The sequence below is a fragment of the Eleginops maclovinus genome, chromosome 10, assembly GCF_036324505.1.
Source record: "Eleginops maclovinus isolate JMC-PN-2008 ecotype Puerto Natales chromosome 10, JC_Emac_rtc_rv5, whole genome shotgun sequence".
NCBI classification, from domain to species: domain Eukaryota; kingdom Metazoa; phylum Chordata; class Actinopteri; order Perciformes; family Eleginopidae; genus Eleginops; species Eleginops maclovinus.
Window position 1 is genome coordinate 10,704,234 of NC_086358.1, and position 13,603 is coordinate 10,717,836.

A 13,603-nucleotide genomic window follows, 5' to 3' on the forward strand; every position below is an offset into this window, starting at 1 on the left:
AAAAGCACTTCCTCAGCCAAATATCAGGACGGTCTAACTCTAAAGATTGCTTGAGGGGTGTTCAGGGATTCACAATTTCAGTAATTTTTCAGTCTAGCTAAAGTACATTTGCTTTCAGAGATGATCCAGTAATCCCTCTATCAAAATGCAGACCTGAATCTAATGTGATGCTCCACATTCAAACCCAAAACAGTCAATAACTCATTTTGTAATGCTTAAAAGAACAGTTGTAAGCTGTTTATAAAAACTTCTTGGCCAGACTGTCTGTGATTTTTCTGTTTAGCGTTTAGTTTCATAATCCTCTAATGGACCATTTGACCTCTGACCTTTTCATCAGACTTGATGGATTACCGTAAGGACCTTTAATTAATGACTTGTTAGCATGACTAATTATGGCTTTCTCACTTCTGCTGTTGGCTTATTAGAAAGTGAGAAACTCGACCCTTTATTAACAACTTTATTAATGGCCCAACAGACTGAGATTTTTCACAACATGGCAGTACAAATGTTTTTTGTTATTAATGACTTGTTATACTGTATAATACATTACTAAATTATTAATTAAACATGAATAAATCCATTAATTACAACCTAAAAGCTCCTTATAAAGGGTAATTTATTATAAAGCTGTTTCTAAAAGAAGCTAGCAGTACAATGGGAAGAGAAAGTAAAGGAAAACTGTGACAAATATTAGGTGAAGATTTTGTGTGACTGACTTAAACAACGTTGATCATAAAACTCTTTGGATTCTTGTTCTATAGGGGCATAAGGATGTAAACAGCCTCAAATTAAAGTTAAACGTCAGCACTTTAACCTCACAGTCATTGTTTCATTTCAATCCAATGTGTACAGAGCGCAGAGCTGACAAAAGGAAAACCACATCACTGTCCTGACTGCACTGTACCTGTCAGGTATTACGTGACTGCACTCTGCTGGGATTCCATCTGTGTTTGGGCCTGTAAACTTTAAGGTACATCTTGATAGGAACTTACAACATCATGTTATTGTGACAACCCTCACTTTGGATCAATTTATGCTACAAATACTTAACTCAGGTTCACTCAAGCGTCGCCTTTGGCCTTGTTCTTCTATTTTCTTTTCTCCAACCTCTCGGATTCTTTGTCAGTTCAATAAGCAGCAATTATTTGTCACATCCTTACAAAAATCCACACAAATTTGACTTTTCCCATCTAGTTTGCTTTTAGGGGTATTTGCAAACTTATGAGCCTCATTAATTAATCAGATCATGCTTTGTGAACATTGCAGCACTGTATTCATTGTGCATTTAACATAAAGGCGATGTCTCTTTGTTTCAGTTGTTTTACCATATCACCTGCTGCCTCTGCAAGAAGCTGTCATTTGAAATTCTAGCAGCAGGTCTTGTCTGAGTCGTGGTGAAGACCGTGGGCAGGCCTCATGTCTGTGTGTGGAGCAGAAGGAAATTAGCCGCACCTGAATGACAAGGCAAAGGCTCCGACCCCCAGAGGGACTGTGATCTACACACAAACTCCCTTTTAATAGACTTACACCTCATTTGGCCTCTAAAGCTTGTTGAAGGGTCCCAGAGGATGGGGAGGGGGGAGGCGGGCCCCTCAGAGGTCAGCCCCGCTGCTCGCTGTAAACCAGCTGCAGTGAAAGGGAGAGCTTGATTAGATAGCCATTCACACCCAGAAGGGGACCGCAGTGGAGGGACAATGCAACATTTTCCTTGCAAAACAACAGGGACATTTTGTCTGGCCTGTCGTGAGCAATATCTGTTGTGTTGTGGACGTCCGTTGGAAAAGCTCACAGGACACTGAGGGATCTTGAGTGGAAGGAGAACTGGCGCTAAAGAACATGTTATTGTAACTGTTATACTTTTGTGTTTGCCACCAGCAACTTTCTAGTCTCTGCTAAAAACTAAGTTCAAGACATGGTTTGGCAAATAGAAACTAAATTGGTAAAGTGCTGTTTTTATTCTTCTGTTTTTGTAGGGATTAAAGCTTCAGATGGTCTGGTATTTTATTACCGATATAGCGCAAGGTTTCCCCCATTATTCTTGTGCTAAGCTAAGTTAGCCGTTTCCGTTTGGATACAAGCAGAAAATATATATTTTGAACTAATAAGAAACACAATTAGCAAATGTATTTAACATCCATAAGACCTAATATCTGATTTCCAGTCAGATCGCATGCATTCAACCTTGCAGTCATTAAATGAAATACGCATTTAATATAGCATTCAAATATTAATTGATTGAGAAAGTCTAAATGTCCTGTCAGCAAATGCTTTACATAAAAAAATCTCCAGTTAGATTTCACTCATTTTATACTTTTTACCCTCCTTCCCCCTGCTTCTCATGCTAACACTGGTCTGCAGTGTATTTCAGAAGCTAAGGGCCTCAATTTGCTGTAATAATACCATGTTCTCTGTCTAAGCTTCATACATAATATGAATTCATTTTGGCTCATTTGAGCATCAAGGGTTTTCAGCTTCTTGTAATTGGAAAGATGAACCTGTGAGTGGAGAATGGCAGAGAATAATGAGTAAGGTGAGTATACACTATATTTTTTACAGAGAGAGAGAGAGAGAGAGAGAGAGAGAGAGAGAGAGAGAGAGAGACAGAGAGAGAGAGAGACAGAGAGAGAGAGAGAGAGAATAGTGCAAGTTATAAATAGCTGAATAATAATGGTTATTACACAATGTTAAAGTATGCCATGCCATCGTGAATGACATAAAATCAACATTGACAAATCATTTATTTTGGAAGATAAAAAATAGATATACTGTCTTAAAAAATATCCTCATGGTGTTACATCTGAGTTTGGTTACTAACAATGGACCCAATAGCTGTTATAATTCTGGAAATGTGTTTCCAGTGACACATGGTAACGAACTGGGAATTCATTGTGTTTGTGTGCCTGGATCAATGCCCTCACTGTCTTCTTCAAACTTCATTCAATGACATCTAAAAACATTGATGGTTAATTATTTCTGAGGAGGCTTTTTGCATAGCTTCTGTATCCCTGGGTTAATTCAGAGGCATTCCCTTCTCTTCCCTGGGGTATAGAGTTTGCATTTTAAGTGAGGCACAGCACAGACACTCAGCAGCATCTTAACTTCCTAAGTTGAAGTGTGGCTGGGGTTAAGTGGTCCCTTTGCTCACAGCACCTATCTCAGCCCAAACATGACAGCTGGGGACTTGACTGTTGCTATGGAAATCAACCCCCTCCCCCTCCTCGCCCCCTGTCCTCCCCCCACTCGGGAGCATGAAAATGCCCCAGACTGCTCATTTGAGACCATACAAGTCCTCCTCCGTCTCCCTGTGTTAACAAGTCAACTTTTCTGTTGTTCTGCCCTGTTTCAAACGGGGTTTATTGCAAATGGAAAATGGCTCGGGGTGCAATCGGGTGCTTAACGGTGCTCAGCTCAGCTTTGCAGCTGGAAAATTTCCTAGAATGGGCTCCAGTAAGCTGGCTAGAGACGGAGACTGAGAAATTGCTTGCTTAACAGTCGTCCTCATTTTTAAATAACCATGATAGGAATATTTTGCGAGCACACATTTTTAATTGGAAATATATTTAATGTGATGCATTTTCCATCAGGCTGTTGTTGTTGTATCAAAAGGCATAATCCTGGTGATTTTCATCAAAGCAGCCTTTTTATGATACTGTTTAAGTACAGCAGTGTATTTAATTGCCTATGTGGCAGGTTGCATAGTCACTGTCGGAGTCTGTCATTCCAGTGCAGGATTCAAATAGAAGGGATTCATAGGTAAGGCATGTGCCGATTTTGAACAGGATGATGAGTAATAGTCACAAAAGCTGATTTCACATATTATTGAACAGCCTGTGATGGATGAAAACCTTTTAATTTTGTTGAATTTGTATTGCTGTTGCAGCTGAACAAAGGCCAAACATTGTATATTGTATATAATCAAACCACTCCTGTTGATAACTGTATGAGGGACATTTTTCTAAAAAATAAGCTAAATAAACTATTAGAAGGAGTTATTGAGGCTATACAGTACTAACAAAATGACATATTTCCAATCCTGCCATTTGAAAGATTTTATGCAAAGGCTTTCATTTTGAAAGTTTAAACCTTTCAAATTTTGTAATTTTAGAAGGATCCTTTCACGACTCACCTCAAAATGTGGTGTGATCACTGTTTATAACCAGTGATGCTACCTTAAAAGAAGTGCTGCAGGAGTGCCATAGCATCGCCACCGTAAATAATTATGTTCTATACATTTCATCACTCCCACTCCTTTCCTGTCTCGATCAATCCTGAACCGAGGAGCCTTGCAAGCTGCTGTAAAATGACTAGAAGCTGATGGATACAGTCCCCAGCAGAGCATGTGACCTGTCTCCATCGGCGCTTATGGCACCACATTTAATCTAAATGTAGTCCTTGACAACAGGAGGATCCTCGCTTGGCTGTGTGGGATCTTTGCAGTTGGAAATGTAGGCTATTATGTTCTTATATGTTGGTTTGATTCTGTAAATGGACACTTTACAAACATAAATTTTCCGTTTTGAAGGTAGAAAATGGTTGAATTTTATCATTGAGAAAAGTTCAATTCAGATTTAAGTGTTTATTAATTCACTACGCTCATCTTTTTTGAGTTGTGGAAGTTGTGTTGGCTGTGAGTATGCAGGTGGGAGCTAACCAATCCCGTGCCAGCCCTTCTCCACTCAGCTCCTTTCTCCAGGGCAAAACGCTGGCCTGCTGAGAGCACACACGGTGGAAGGGCCGGGATCCCGACAGCTCCAAACCCCCCCTACCAACATCTCATTGCCTGTGCAGTGTGTTGGCACTGTGAAGGGTAAACTGGGCTGATCTGTGGGACAGGCGGGGAGGGCACAAGAGAGCAGCCTTCCCACCGGAGCCCAGGACAAGCACGCTCAGATTAGAGGAAATTTGTTCCACAATATTGTGGCCTCCTGCTTTCCAAGGCTGGGCTCGCACAGACGGCAGAGGCAGAGATTTGGGCGGTGGCCAAGCCTTTTCGTCGGGCTTCTCGTTCGCACCACATGTGCCGAGTTCGACTCCCTGCTGATCCTTCTAGCTTTATAGCCTCCATGCCTGATGGAACAAATGCTACATCGCAGAAAATAAACTTATCTCATTTGGATGACAACACATTCCCCCAGGTTATAATGTTGCACCATTTTGAAAAGGCAGACAGGGTCAATTGTACATTTCCAGCTCAACTAGGGAGTCTTTTGCTGTGAAAATGCTTGTCTCGCCACATGACTGACAGCGAATTTGGAACAATTTGCCTTATTGACTCCCTTGGTGTTTGGTATTCCCCTTGAATGGAGCTAAAAATACAGTATATATTCTTTACAGATATTTCACTTCTTCTTTTTGTTTAAAGAAAAAGAGTTGTTTTGGATTGCGAATGTTTCAATCTGTTACATCAGCCACTGATTTCTTTTTCAGAGGGAGGATGCGTGACATGATTGATGACCTTAGTAGATTATCCCCAATACAAAAGCCATCATTGAACAGCAGGGCTGCCATTGTGTGTGGGATGCCTCCCATTGATTTAAGTAGTATATTTTCATGATCTATAAAGAGGCCAGCTGGAGAGAAAATTGTTTGCTCTCAAACATTTAGTGTCTATAAGCCATCACACTCGTGATTAGAAAAGGATTATCACACTTTGATCTCCTTTATTTTTTTAAGTTTACATCCTTGTGCTTAGTTAATTAGTCACAACCAACTGAATTAAGTTCAATTAACACCAGATTACAAAAAAACAAACATGTTCTCTCTTTTTATTTGCTAAAGATATAAATGTGTTTTCTTATAAACTTTTTTCACGGCAATGCCTTTCAGTTTTTTTCAAGGTGCATTACGTTTTATAACACTGACATGCAGGAAGTAGTTAAATGTTACTTCCTTTGCATTCATTTTTAGTCTCTTTTTCAAATCTGCTAACCAGAGTTGGTGATGGAACAGTATAATAAGATTAACAAAGATGATGAAGTAAGGTAAAATCATGGTTCCTGTCAATGAAATGTGATGGCTTTGAGTAGAGCTTATTAATGCTTTTGTATTGTATCTAGTAAAATATGATAATTGTCTACATTCCTGTTGATTATATTTATTTTTTATTCACCAAAGCATGGGTCACCTAGCATAACCCAAAAGAAGGCAGAGAAACAAGCATTTCTACTGGGTTGTCATGTTTCCATCACTGCCAATCGAGATGGAGCAGATAAATACCGTAACTACTAAAGAGTAATTTGTCCCAGTAATGAATCCTGTAACCATTCTTACTTTTTGTTAAGTGGATTTAGATATCCTCAACCCTACGAAGGAGATCAATATGATTTCATTTGGTGCACTCAGAATAGGGAAACAACACTATCTCCTTTAAGATATGTTAATAAAAGAGTTAAATATTGTGAATGAGTATTTAGCTGGCAGAGGAGCAGATGTATTTCTACTGTGTTATCAGCATGTACATCCTTTCTTCTGGTCCCCTCAGCTAGTCCTCCCATTCATTCCTAAACAACTCTCTAATAGACCTCTTCTGTCCACTGAGGAGCTATTAACCACAGATTTGTTTTCATCTCTCTGACAAGCTTAGAGAGGAGTGTGCTTACCACAAAAAAAGAGCCCAAAAGAGCCATGAAACAAAAATGTGAGTAGAAAGACTAGAGGATATCATTATATACAAATGAATTCTCTCCTGGGATGGAGCTGGCCCGTCCTTTGGCTAAGAATTGGACTGTCTTAATTGCTTTATAGCTTAACCGTGTGCTTCCCAGCAATCAAGTGGCTTCCATTTAATTCAAGTGCCACCAAGATGGGGAGAAAGTGGCCTCTCCCTGGCCCTGGAGCATAATAGACGGTGGAGAGTGAGGATACACCCTCCAAATTGGAAAACACTGGACCATAGATTAACAGAAATGAACACTATTAGCCTGGCGATGAGGAAATTATTCCCCCCCTCAGGTGTTTTGTATGACACTGTCAGACTGTGGCTATGATGACAACTATGGATGATCCAAATCTTACTTTAGTTGACCCTCATGAATAGTCAAGAGCCAAGGGATTCAGTCCATGTTTGAGTATCAATTTACAGTTTTAATAAAAGTTAGACAAGCAGTTTTGACAAAACATAATTCTAATGAAAGAAAACATATTAATTAAAGGAGGAATCTCATTAACAGATATGGTTTCCATGCAAGTCTACAGGGAAACACTTTTTACTCAGGGATAATTTTATCTATAAAATTCACTTTCCTCTTTTTATTATTAACGTTATTACTCCAGGAAAATTAGACATTAACATTTTAAATGAACAAACAGCAATGTGTAGTAAAGTATGTCTCCCATAGGAGAAATTATAACAGATATGGTAGACTGCAAATTCCTTTTACATGTAACAAGCAAAACAAAATGGCACTATACACCAAGCCACAACATATTGGTATTAGGTCTCCCCTGGCCAAGTTCCTTGAAACAACGAAAAGAAAACACGTAAACAATTGAGCTAACATTAAAATCAAAGTCGCAAAGTTGTTGATATTTTTTTGTCCGGTATAATTAATCTACAGCAAATTGCACAAACCAACCAATACAAAAGCATTTCCTTGAATCATTGGAAGCCCTTTACTACGTTACAGTTTTACCAACAAAAACGAAAAAGTATGTGTGGAGCTTAATTGAATAATTAAATAGAGAGATGACTTATAATAAATGAATACATTTTATATTCATAGTGGCAAATAATGTCTAGTAATGGCAAGTGGAATCGTTGCGAAGGAAGGAATTAATGCTTACATTAGCATGCTAACTTAACTAGTTTCCAGTCTCCCACTGATGACAGGTTAGACTGAGAGAAATTTAGATTTTACAGCTTGATCGGTAGCTCCTTTTCTGTAAATGGATCTTAAATCTCTGTTTGTTTATAGCTGGTGTTATTGTTAACGGTTTAAAAAGACTGAGGACTCCTACAAAACATTCAAAGCAGCACTAGTACTCTGCTGTCAGTCAATTGCTGATTTGAGAAAGCTAACAAATAGGGAATAACATGCACAAAAGCTACATCAATGTAGTTAAATAAGACAAATTCAAAATACCTGTTTCCTGGCAGCAGTCTGAGGTTTTTTCTAAAGGTTTTAATAACACAGCAGACATCTGCAGACATGACTGTTCACTGATCTTGATCAGCAAGGGCTGTTTTCACACTTCTGCAGCGCTGGAGACGGAAGTGAATGACAGGTGCATGAAATAAAATCCCCAATCACAGAGAGCTTGTATTTTATTTTATACTTGGCAACTATATAATTTATCAATACTGTTTTTCTTCAACACTCCTAGTCTTAAAGAAAGTTCACCAGTTTTGTGTTCACATGTTTCTTTTCATCATGTCCAAGTCCACCAAAGTCTTCCTCCACTTCCCTTCAGGTTAATCAGGTGTAATTTGAAATCCAAAATTCCTGACAGTACATTTTCTGATGGTATTGCCTGTGTGTTCTGCATGGCTGTTTGGATCAAAGACTGGTTATCTCTTCTATTGAGCTGTTCTAACCTCTGTCTGCTCTCATTACAGACAGGCAGTGGTGAATTTCCTGAGCAATCAGGACCAACGTTCCTAGGCAGGTATAGACTACGACACTTTAACAAGTTAAAATGCAAAGCCAAGTAGAACATTAAATCAGAGTGAATGAGACAACCCACAGCCAAAGTCATCAGGCCCTGGAAAAAACAAGAGATAGGGTGACATGTCTGTAAATAAATACAACACAAGAAAGCAGATGCAATTTGAAATTGTTCATTGAAATACTAATAAAGTTTTATTTTTCATTCAGTCCCAACCATTTCAATAAATTTGACTTTTAAAAAAGGTTTTCTTGAGTTAGAAAGTTGTCCTTTGAAAGAGGTAGTTCAAAACAACCAGATTTGGCCTTTGACATGAGTTTGTATTCTTTATTTAAACCTATCATTGTTCATATTAAAAATAGGCTATTCTTATTTGGTATAGCTTAAAAGGTGCTTGCAGAGAACAATTTCATTCATCTGAGTTGTAGTGTCCCATAATGATCTAAGAGCTGTTTCACACGCTTTCCTACCCTGACAGATTTCTAAAAATCCTGACTGAAACACTGAGTACTTGTAATTAGGTGAAATGAACTCTTGTGTTAAACCAGCCAACATCATGAATCTGGGTTATGCATGGTATTCAGGGTAAACTGTGGGTTTTTTGGTGGGGTGGGGTGGGGTGAGGTGCGAGGTGAGCGTAGATCTGAGGGTTTCGACGCTGAGACGCACCAGCTGTGTTTATAGATTCCCGCTGCACCTGCTGGGGTTACGGAGCAAGTGCACTGAGGGATTAAGCACTGGGGCACTGGGAAGAGAACAAGGAAAAACATATTCATGTTAAGGAAGCATGTCAACACCTTCCTGGTGCCTTTACTTTTGTTGCTGGTTGCTAAGCATGTTTCAAACTAATCTGTGCCACTTTTTTCTTAAGCTGTTAATCAAATATACACAGCTGAAGAGGGGATGTGCTAACTTGCCAACAGAGGAATCTCTGCAGGAGACATTAGGGGTGTGATTGGGAAGATAAAAGCTGTTGGACGTTTAAATTTAGCATCCATAGACATTTACGTTTTGCTGGAGTGTGCTAGTTCTTGATTACAATGTTGACATTTTACTTGGAATTAACCTGATTAATGTCATTGAGCGTAAAAGCCCATAGCTCAGCATTTCTCATGATCACAGGAGATGGATTAAGAAAGAAGGCTTTCAAATTGAATATACCTCTCCCTGCTCAGCCTGCTAATTGTGCCATTTACCACTACTTGAGTCACTGACCGACGCTATTTAGTCAAACTAATGATGATGCACAGTCCAAGCCATCCCTTGATAATTAAACGAAAGCCCCATCTCTTTTTCTGTATTAGCTTTTTTTGGTGAATTAACAGGTGCATGCAAATACATATCGAGCTGCGGTCACTTTGTTCCTTTAAATCACTTTTGGCATTGTTAGCTGGAAATGACTTTTTCTGAATCTATTCTCTGTCACCTGTTATTGATTACGCAAAGTAAGAACTGTTAACATTCTCATTTTGGAGTGTTTTGCCAGGTAAGCATTTTTATTAGCACACAGCATCAGTTTAAGACTTTCTCATTTACCAAGACTGTTTCCGGTGTCTGCTTTCAGTGCTTAGTAACTCATTCGTTTATTGTTCCTCTTGTTGTTGGTCTTAGACTAATTTTGACTCTCCAGTTGTTATTATTTACGGATTGATAATGATCAATCAATGGGTATAATATATATTTTTGAGGTATCTCGCTTTTTCATATTGTTATTGCTGCCTGTCTTGTCCAGGACACTCTTTAAAATAAATCAAGAAATACGACCAGCATCTGTCATTTGATGAAATGATTAAAACTTCCTCTTCTGTTTTCACAGAGACCGTCATTTCTACATCTAACAGTGAAGTATTTACCCTATTAGTCTGTAATTTATCTGGATCATGGCTATGATATATCACATAGCTAAACAAGCTTTAAATGGTCAGACTAAACTGAGCCAAACTTGAACAACACAGCATGCAACTGCCATGTGAATTGTTTTAATGGTCTTATTGGTAAAGCAACCATATGTACTGTATCCACAAACTTTACTAACAGAATTTCATTCATTTTGTCATTTGGGTATACAGACTTTATTTTCCTGTAGGTGATTTCTTCTCAATATATCTGTGTCATCTCAGGAAGGACCTTTGCCAGTTTATCTACTTCATGGTTGTTTGGAAATTCACGCCCCATCCAGATATGGCGAAGAAAAATCATCTCTACTGTAATGCTTTCCCTTTTCCGGCCTGATTGACTCTGATATCACCAGTGGCTCTTAAATAAAATGCCCATGTGTCCCTGTAAACACACAGCATTTGTTCTGAGGCAGAGTGGCTCTGCAGAGCTCCTCTTCGGCAGCACTGAGCCTGACCGAGCCAGGGAATAAGTAAATGAATAAATAGGCTGATGTTGAATTTTCCCCTCACTTGCCTCCACTGACACAAATAGGATCTACAGTAATTTATAATGCTGTTAGAGAGGCGGCTCTCTCTCTAACCGCGGTGTCTGTCACCTCGCGTGCAGGAGGCCTCTCAGTGCCAGAGTGGAGGACCTGCAGCACCATGACATCCTGCTTTGCTATTCCACACACACGGCCCAAAGGCTAAGTGACATCAAGCCTCATTATTGTCATCACATGCCACATTTGTAACTGGTTAGCGAGCAAATTGTGATAAAATAGGCTGATGCCCCTTTGGAGCGTCTCTGGCTGCACAAACTGGACTTTCTGTAATGTTCTTGGTGTGAAAGAAAAGAGGGCGAGAGCTGCCTTTTGTGGCAGAAATAGAGGATTTCTTAAGTCTCACATGATTACTGAACAGACTGCTAACATGTTATGGGGCCTAAAATATCTCTGGTACAGGAAATAGTGAGCTGGAATGACTTTTATCACCCAACAACTATGAAAAAAAAACACTGAATTCTGTTGGATGTACATGCTGGAATTCTTTATTTCACTAGAGGCTGTTCAGTCTGTGATATCAGCCCTGCATTCCCATCTATATGCATTGTATTTCTATATGCATGACATCTCTATGCTGTCTCTGGTGAGATACTGCACATGTTAATGTACCAGTCCCTCAGTTGTACATTTTTTTTTCAATCCACACGCGGAAATAATGAGGAGGAAAATCTCTTGCTTACATCAACCTCAAATTGGTGTAATGAAAATCTGTCTTAAACAAAGGGAAAGACCCCCATGGCGTCTGGGTCTACAGTTTCTGTCACATATTCCTTGGAGGTTTCATGTGACAAAACACAGAAAGTTGCTTTGTCCCTCCTCTTGTCACGTTACACCCCTTACCCATAGTTTTTTTTCCCCTTCCTGTTGTCTGGCTGTCTGTGCTGTCAGCCCATAGCCTGGCACCTGCTCTCATGTTCCTAATTAGTCTCATTTAATTAATTATATACTGCAGCACATCTCCTTATTTCTGGCTTCCTCTGGATTTCATCTCCTTTGTTTCAAACTTGCCGAGGAGATCAGGTCTCAGAAAGGTGCTGATGCTCAGTTTGTGGTCAGTTAGTGTGTGGTTTTACCATGGATGATCAACTCCCTACAAGGTCTTCCTTTAAAGTATTGTGACTCCCAAGACAAAGGGAGGATTCTATTAGAAAACATTTAACTTTAAGAGGAGGTTTCTATTATTTTTATAAAAGTGCTTTGTAATGCTGTTATGGCAGGTGAAGTTGTTCTGCTGTGGATTGCTGTGTCGTCTTCGTAAGGTATACCTGATGGCATTAGAGGCTTTGCAGCTGCCACTTCATCCTCCTGTTACACCAGGATGCATGATCTGCTAAAGAAAAGGTTTCATCAAATATTTACCCCCTGATTGACACAACACAAAAGAGAAAGATCAAACCTTTGACTGAATAGGTCAACCACAGACTCATTGAGTTACGAGCAAAGAAAACCGTAACAGCCGGAGGAGGGCAACAGTTGCACTGTCACCTTCTGTGGAAGTCCTCATTGTGTTATTGTTTTCTGCACTGTCCTGCAACAGCCAGTGAATCATTTCTCCGATTGTGTTTCATAAAGACTAATTTACAGTTGATGTACAAAAAGCCACAATTGAAAGATAATAAGAATCAGCTTGTAGTTAAATAGGCAATTGCTTATGAATTCAAATAAGATACTGTAAAATAAAGTAAATCAAGAATTCTAGGGGATTTTTTAAACAAGGTTAGGTAAGTTGAAAATACTGTAATGAAGAAAATAAAAGCGGCATTCGTGCTAGGACATGCTATGTGACGTCCTATGTCAGCATGTTAACAAATGAACCTTTTAAAACAAACATATCTTTCACAAACACTTTGTTTTACCCTAAAACAATATGTGTTCAATTATATTGATTTCATAATAATTCATCATTATCATCCTAAAAATACCCTTGGTAGGCTATGACTAAAGTATAAAAAAGCATAAGCCCACACTGCATTGTTTTGTTGTTATGATTTATGGATCAAAAGAGGTGGACTCAACAAGATAGAGAGATAGATAGAATCGGAGGATGAAACCCTCTTTATTTGTCACATACATGCACACAGCAGAGCGCACACACAGTGAAATTGGTCCTCTGCATTTAACCCATCCTAGTAGTAGGAGCAGTGGGCAGCTATCGTGCAGCGCCCGGGGAGCAATGTGGAGGGGGGATTGGAGGTGTCCGGTGCCTTGCTCAAGGGCACCACAGCAGGGCCTAGGAGGTGAACTGGGACCTCTCCAAGTAGCAATCCACTTTCCGTATTTCAAGTGTGTTCGGGGAATTGTACCGGCGACCCTACGATTCCCAGTCCAAGCCCCTACTGATTGAGCCATTGCTGGACTTTTTCTTTTTACAGAAATGTCCTACTGTAGTGAGTTTAATTTCGTATATTTGTGTACTCTAAATCAGTAATTTTACCTGGGCATATTTTCAAAAAAACACACACACACACACACACACACACACACACACACACACAAAACTTCTAGCAGTGATTTAATGCACCACTCAGCGAGCACTCCAAGTGACGCAAATCAAAC